Consider the following 8614-nt stretch of genomic DNA (forward strand, 5'->3'; position numbering starts at 1 on the left):
TTGCAATAAATATATATGTTTTGTTTTATAAGTATGCATCAAATATTTTTGCTTTGTTCCTTCGTGAAATATAAGATGTAAATGGGGAGCCACAGGGAAGAAGCAGGATAATTGCTGTTGTAGAGAGGGTATTGTAATCACTGAGATGAAACACAGTGCAGAATTAGTTGACTGTAAAGCTTATGATCTTGTCTGTAAACCTTCACCCAGTTCACAATAAAAAGTTGAAAAAAAAAAAAAAAAGGTTAATGTCAAGAAAAACATATGACGCAGCTCTACTTTGTAATGCCTGGGGTCGTCATGAGTCAGATTCTACTTAATGGCAACAGGTTTGAGTTTTTGGCTGATTCTCTGTAGATTTTTCAGCCAGGAAAGTGAGGGCTTTTATTTATTGACCCCTTTTTAGAACCCTAACAGCCTCCTAGACAGCCCTACCATGTGCTCCCATATTGAGTCAGCTGCTGCTTGCTGGACTTATTGGGCATCTCTGTTGTAGTGAGCTTCCAAGTGCTCAGGTAGTCCCCAGACCTCCCTTTCCAGAACCCTGGGAAGCAGGGAACCACATCTTTGATACCACAATTAGAACTCTGACCTAAGACACCTACAACAGGCAATGGGAGAAAATTGAAGTAATCCATTCCATGGAATAGATAGCAGATACTTGCTTCTATTTTGAAACAGAGGGGAGTTGGTGGGCTCTGATGGCCAACCTCAGCACCTCATGGAGTTTCCCAAATGAGGAACAGGCATTCTCAAGCCCACTGTCTCCCCTGCCAGGAAAAAGTCCTGCCTGAGATGTGGCCATGTTCAATCTAGGCTGAGTCATATGGTTTAGGTTCCGTCTCAGGACACTCAGCGTGTCTGTGTGCAGGGGTCTGGGGAAGGAGGTGATGAGGTGCCTTCCAGGACATGCCTGAGAGCCCACTGGGGTGCTGGAGCTGCTGCGGGAGTGCGGTGGAACTGAGGTGATGGGCCAGCCTTGGATAGAGTAATTGACCCAGCTGTGTTACATAGAGCCCACCCACCTTAGACTTCTACATTCCTGGCCCCAGCTCGGGGAGGGTGGAAGGGTAACTTATCTGTAGAGGAAAATAAAGGATTAAATTACCACTTGGTCTGTCTCCTCACAGCCTCAGTGCTTCATGCCCCCTAAACCTGCACAGATTTCCTGGCCAGACCTTGCCAACTCCCATTCTGCATTCTCCCCACAGCTCCAGGGGGCTCTAGCTCAAGAGACTTCCTGGGGTAAGGGTAAAGGTCAGAGGTCCAGGCCAGTTCCTGTGGAGGTCTTGGTACTGAGCTGGGTCACAGCAAGCCAGAAGAGAAGAGAGAGGGGCTTCCAGTGCAGGCAGGGAGAGCAGAGAGACTCCAGTGCAGGAAACTGAAGGAGGTTTCTGCTGTGAGAGCTGCCAGCTCTGCTTGGTGCAGGCCTGCTTCATCCCACCAGGCCTCTGCTCCCATCCTGTCCTAGGGATGCTCTGTCAGCTTGTCCATTGTGAACACAGGCTGATACTGAGGGGGGGAAAATGGGGTGTGGAAGGGGTCACTAAAAAGGCAAGGAGCCAGTGGGGGAAAAAGTAGAGAGTAGAGAGGAAGAGGTGAGAGAAATAGTGGAAGAGGCAAGTTTAAACCCAACATCAAGAGTGGGAAGAGGAGGATAAAGAGAACCCCAGAAGGCAGAACTCTGAGCATTTTGGAGGGCTGTGCTGTCCAAGTGAACTTTGGCTGTTTCTTGGTCAAGGCGCTTTCTTAGGCTTCGGAATCCACCCCTCCCTGCTCGAAGCCTGGGACAACTCCCTGGACACCCATCCTGGCCCTACTTCCCCAGGCTGCACTGTATTCCTACGTCAGGATTCCCCATTCACCTCCTCTTCTCCAAAGCCCTACTGGAACACTGGGAGCATTTATTACACTGCTCCTCCACTTGCTCTGGGAGGGGGCAGCGGGTACCAGAGAGCTCTGAGCAGAACCAGCTGGGCTCCATCCTGGGCTGCTGAGCACCCTTGCTCGGGCCTCACTCCTGAAGCCCCCAAGGGGAAGGCCAGGGGAGGAGTTTCCTGGGAAATCTAGTGGTCAAGGCAGCCAGCTGGGAGGAGGGAGTGATACCCATTTGGCTGTTCCCTTTGTAGCTCCAGATGCAGACAGGTCTGACTGTACTTCATTAATGTGCAAATAAATGGGAGCATATCTCTGGAAATAGTCTTGCCCAAAGAATTAAACCTCAGTCTTATCAATATAAATTATAAATTCAACTAAAAATTGATAGCAAATACGGGTGGGGGGTAGGCAGGGGCAGAGGAACCTGTCAATGCTTCTCTGAAATGCAATCAGCAAATTCCAGCAGACAGGTTCTAAGACAAACAACCACATTTCTTCACCAAGTAATTTTCAAGAAACAAGAGAAAAGAAAAAGAACAATGACAGGCAGAGCTAGAAATGCTGCTAGAATGGAACTCAGTCATCATTTTTAGAAATCAAGTGTGGCCACCTACTCATGCCATGCGTACCCCATCCAAAATGAACGTGGTGATCTGTGGGGTTTTCGTCGACCAGTTTTTGGTAGTAGATTGCAGGCCTTTCTTCCTAGTCAAACTTAGTCTGGAAGTTCCTCTAAAAACTATTCAACATCAAACACTGACATATTTGCTATGCATAGGCCAGGAATTGAACCCAGCTATCCCACATGAAAGGCAAGAATTCTACCATTGATCCACCAGTGATTTACCTTTGTCCTCTAGTGTCTGAGTCCCTGTTGGTACTTTGGTTTAGGAGTTCTTGGGAGAGGGTCAGGGTTTCTCACTTACTTACATTTTGGGTGGATAATTGTTTGTTTTAAGGGACCATTCTGTGTATTGTAAGATGATTAGCAGCATTTCTGCCTGACAGCATTTCCCACCATCCCCAGGCCCACACACACAATGCAAAAAGAAAGAGTTTAAACCAAGTCAAGCTGGTTTGTGGTTACTTTGGAAATACAATTAACTGAAAATTTTATTTAGCAAAGGGTACAGTTACAGACACTTCTTAGATATAACTGAACATCTCTCCAGATGGACTATCTGAGTTTGAAGGATTAGGACCTAGACTTGTGGGATATCTTGGTCAATTTCATAATATAGTTCATAAAATTATGTTCTACATCCTACTTTAGTGAATAGTGTCTGGGGTCTTATGAACTTCTGAGTAGTCATCTAAGATACAACTATTCACCTCTACACCTCTGGAACAAAAGAGAAAGGAGGCAACCAAAGGCTCAAAGAATAAATTAGCCTACAGGGCAAATAGGCTACAGAACCCATGGCTTAATTTACCCAGAAACCAGCCTGGAAATCTACTTCCAAAAATTAGCTAAGAAATATCCTATGGATAATCCAACAGTCCAATCAGAACCCCATCATTGGGCTGGCACAATTCCATTTTGCATGGGGTTGCCATGAGTCATGGACAACTCTGTAGCAGTTGAACAACATCTGTGTGTGTGTGTATAATTTTTGAATTGTGATTGTATATAAGGTGATGCAGTGGTTAAGACACTCAGCAACTAACTTAAAGTTTGTTGGTTCAAATCCATCAGCTGCTCTGTGGAATACTATGGGAGTCAGTTTCTAAAGATTTACAGCCTTGGAAACCTTATGGGGCAGTTTAATGTCCTACCAGGTCACTTTGAACCAGAATCAACTTGATGACAGTGGGTTTGGATTGTGTATATACCTATTAATTTTTTTAATTTAAAATATGATAAAATAATAATTTATTATGGTGTTATTGTCCTACATGCATACTTAACTCCAGCTCAGATTGAAATCCACTCGAAAGTTAAGAGCAGCCCTTTCTATCTGGGAGGGGAGATGTAACAGCAGAAGCAAAGGGAAGTAATGGCAAATGAAGGCAGAAGCAGAGAGCAGGAGACCACAACACTGTTTGTCATTTTATAGATGTAAATTAACCAAAATGCTGACAATGGTTAACTCCAGTGATGGAATTATAAGTGACTTTGTTTTCATATAACTGTTTTGAATTTCACAAATTCACTACCACAAGCATGTTTTATAATCAGAAATTATTATTTACATGTTATTTCCAGCAGGCGATTCCAGTATACACACACCCTTCAGACCGGGAACCAGACAACTGAGATACACAGGTACCACCAGATGTGGCCGCCAGGGGTCAGCATCAACCCGCAGTCGACGCTCAGCCATCTACAGGTGATCGGCAGGAGGCCCCTTCAGAGAAGGGTCCTTCCTGCCATCCACAGCCTCACACTAATCGCCATTTCCTTTCCATAAGCTTCTGTCTCGGGCCATTTCCCACTAAATGGCAGTCACTGAGTTCTCCCAGGACCACAGCTGTCTGCAAGCTGGGGGGCGGTGTATGAAGGTGGGTGGAGTTCCTGGGACCTCTCTCTGCAAAGGGAATGCGGACAAAGGGAAGGCTCTTAGGCAGACGCTGTGGGCTCCAAGAATCCATTCCTCCCTCGGGAGGGGGACAGGAAACTGAGGCCGTTTCCGGGGCTGGAACACCGTCAAAAGAAAGCCAGAGGTCAGAAAAGAGGTCAGGGTGTCCCCTGAGAGATATAGCAGCGCCCATTTGGACTAGTGCTTTCTGGCCTGATTAAACAAGGGGAGGGACAAGGGATGCCTAAGGGTAGGTAAGGGACTGAGGCTGCCCAAATCCCGCCCAGAGCAGACTACTGTCTTGCCCCACGACCAGACTATGAGAAACCCTTTATAGTACAAGTTCCCCTGAGAAGAACTTCTGACAAGGAGACAAACAGTGCTCTGGGTTCTGGAATGAATGGGAAGTGGGAGAAACTGCAACCACCTACTGTGCCTCCTTGGAAGGGTTACTTCCCCTCTCTGGGCCTCCATCGCATCACATGTGACATAGAGAGGTTAGAGGAAATGAATTTTAGGCCTCTCCCAACTTTGATAGGAGTCCTGATGTGACACTGTGGGTTAATGCACTGGAATGCAAAGTAGGTCTGAACCTCAAGGTCAGCAGTTCAAGCTCACCAGCCACTCTTTGGAAACTCTATACAGGGTCGCTATGGGTCAGAACCGATTCGATGCCACTTAGCAACAACAGCAACTGATGGGATCCCCGATGGTGCTGTGGGTTAAGTGTGGGCTGCTAAGGGAAGTTTGAAACCACTGGCCATTCCATAGCAGAAAGATAAGGGGGTCTGTTTCCATAAAGATGTATAGCCTCAGAAATCCTACAGCAGTTCTACTCTGTCCTGTGGGTTTCTGGGAGCCTGAATCAATTCTACAGCAGTGGGTAAACGCTGAGGTTCCAAGAATCTTAAAAATTCTAGTTCCTCCACCCTTCTGCATCCTGGCACTGACTTAACCCCATGGAGGTCTGGCTGAACTGGGCCAATCAATCAGGTCTCCTCCCCGTAACACGCGGTCCCTGGACAATTCCTGTACACAGGTCCTTTGGAAGGCTGGATCCCAACCATCCTGAGGTGGTAGAAGCAACATTCCCCTTTTTCACTGACACCCCCCCACGCCCCGCCCCCAGGGATGGTCCCTCCTGACAACATGTCTAAAGAACAAGAGATGAAGTCTTGCCATCCTGACTTTTAAGGAGTATTCTGGCTGTACTTCTTCCAACATAGATATGTTTGTTCTTTTGGCAGTCCATGATATTTTAATATTCTTATCCAACACCATAATTCAAAAATGTCAATTCCTTTTTGGTCTTCTTATTCACTGTCCAATTTTCGCATGCCTATGAGGCTATTATGGGAGTCCTGGTGTAGCGCTGTGGGTTAATGTGCCAGACTGCAAAGTCTTTTGAACTGCAAGGTCAGGTCGGCAGTTCAAGCTCACCAGCTGCTTCTCGGAAACCCTATACAGGGTTGCTATGGGTTGGAACCGACTGGACGGCACTTCACAAGAACATGAGGCTATTGAGAATACCATGGCTTAGGTCAGGTTCATCTTAGTGCTCAAACTGACAAGTTTGCTCTTGAACACTTTAAAGTCTTGTATAGCAGATTTGATGAATGCAATATGGCCTTTGATTTCTTGACTGCCTCTTCCATGAGTGTTGATGGCTGATCCAAGCAAAGTGAAAATTTTTACAATTCCAATCTTTCTCCATTTATCTTGATGTTATTTATTGGTCCAGAGGTGAGGACTTTTGTTTTCTTTACATTGACTTACATCCTATACAGAAGGCTGTGGTCTTTCATCTTCATCAGTAAGTATTTTAAGTCCTCTTCACTTTCAGCAAGCAAGGTTGTATCATCTGCATATCACAGGTTGATAATGAGTCTTCCTCCAATCCTGATGCCACGTTTTTCTTCATAGAACCCAGCTTCTCAGATTATTTGCTCAGCACACATATTGAATAAGTATGGTGAAAGAATACAACCCTGGCACATACCTTTCTTAATTTTAAACCACTTGGTGCACCCTTGTTCTGTTCGAACAACTACCTCTTGGTCTATGTACAGGTTCCTCATGAGTACACTTAAGTGTTCTGGAATACTCATACTTCACAATGTCCATACCTTGTTATGATCCACACAATAAAAAGCCTTTATGTAGTCAATAAAGCACAGGTGAAAACCTTTCTGGCAGTTTCTGCCTTCAGTCAAGATCCATCTGACATCAGCAGTGACATTCCTCCTTCCACGTTCTCTTCTGAATCTGGCTTGAACCTCTTCCAGTCTGTTTTCCAGGTAGTTGTCTTCCAAATCTCTTGGCATAGAAGAGTGGGTGCCTCTAGTGCCGCTTCAGTTTGTCGAAAGATTTCAATTTGTATTCCAAAATTCCTTTTTTTTTGCCAATGCCTTCAATGTACCTTGGACTTCTTCCAGTACCTTTGCCTCTTGATCATATGTTACATCTTGAAATTGTTGAATATGAACCATTTCTTTGTGGTACAGTGACTCTGTGTATTCCTTCCATCGTTCAATATTTTGCCCATGGTAGTTGTGGTGGTGGTGGTGTGCCATGGAGTCAATTCTGACTCATAGCAACCCTGTACAGGGTTTCCGAGGTGGTAAGTCTTTATGGGAGCAGAAAGCCTCATCTGGTAGTTTCAAACTGCTGACCTTGAATTTAGCAGCCCAATTTGTAACCACCATGCTATCAGAGCTCCTTAGGATCCTTAATACTTCAAGTGGAGGTTTGAATTTTTTCTTCGGTTCCCTCAACTGGAGAAATGCTGAGCAACATGTGTTCTTCCCTTTTGGTTTTCTAACGGCAAGTCTTTGCACTTTGTGTTATAATATTTGACTTTGTTTTCTAGAGCTGACCTTTGAAATTCTCTGTTCAGTTCTTGCACTTCCTCATTGCTTCCATTTACTTTAGCATCTCTACACTGGAGAGCAAATTTCAGAGTATCTTCTGACATCCATTTTGGTGTTTTCCTTCTTTCTTGTCTTCTTAATGACCTTTGCTTTCTTCATGGATGATGTTCTTGATGTCATCCCACAACTCTAACGGTCTTCAGTCTTTAGTGTCTAATGCATGACATCTGTTCTTGAAATGATTTCTAAATTCAGGTGGAATGTATTCAAGGTTATATTTTGGCTCTTGTGGACGTCATCATCAGCGTGAATTTGAATGTGAGCAAATGATGGTCTGTTCTACAGTCTGGCCCTGGCCTTGTTTTGGCTGATGATATGGAGCTTTTCTACCATCTTTCCCCATAGATGTAGTCAATTTGATTTCTGTGTATTCCGTCTGGTGAAGTCTATGTGTATAGTTGTCTGAGGGCTTTTCTCCCAGGGGCTTTAGCTTTACTTCATTCGCATCATCATGGTGAACTCTACTTTGAGGCGGCAGCTCTTCCCCAGTTGTGTTTTGAGTGCCTTCCAACCTGAGGGGTTCATCTTCTGGAACTATATCTGACTATATTATGGTACTCTTCATCATGTTTCAATATTCAATAATCTGGTGCTGATAGTGTTGCACTGCTAATCGTAAGGTTTTCAGTGACTAAATATTCAGAAGCAGTCCATCTCTCCTTCTTCCTAGTCTGTATTCATCTGGAAGCTCAAATGAAACCTGTCTACCGTGGGTGACCCTGCTGGTATTTAAAATACCCATGTCATAGTTTCCAAAATCACAGCAACATACAAGCCACCACAGTCTGACAAATGGACAGAGTGGTGGCTACAACTCATAGAGACCCTGTATAGGTTTTGCAAGGAGCTGCTAATGAATTTGAATTGCCAACCTGGTGTTTGAGTGCTTACACTACAACACTACACCTGGACTCTTTAGGAGGTTAGAAGTTTAAGTTCAGAGTGCTGGCTCTTGGAGAAGGCTTTCTCTTTGACAGCTCTGGGGAAAGGTCCTTGTCTCCTTTCAGCATCTGTAGTCCCAGTCAGTAGTCCTTGGAGATCTCCATACATTTTGAAATCAATCTTCCGCTGAATCAAGATGCTTCCCAGTGCAGGGACACCAAGTTCAAAGGATGCTTTGGGATATCTTAGGGATAGAAGGTCCAGCTTAGTCTCTCTCCTTTTATATCTCAAAAGAGATAGACTCAAGAGGAATGCTCAGTAGTTGGAAAATATGGTCTTGGTGATAGAAATGATGATACTGGAGATCACATGAGAGAATTCTGCAAAACCATTGATTTGTTCATT

The sequence above is a fragment of the Chrysochloris asiatica genome, unplaced genomic scaffold (genome assembly GCF_000296735.1).
Source record: "Chrysochloris asiatica unplaced genomic scaffold, ChrAsi1.0 scaffold00050, whole genome shotgun sequence".
NCBI lineage: Eukaryota > Metazoa > Chordata > Mammalia > Afrosoricida > Chrysochloridae > Chrysochloris > Chrysochloris asiatica.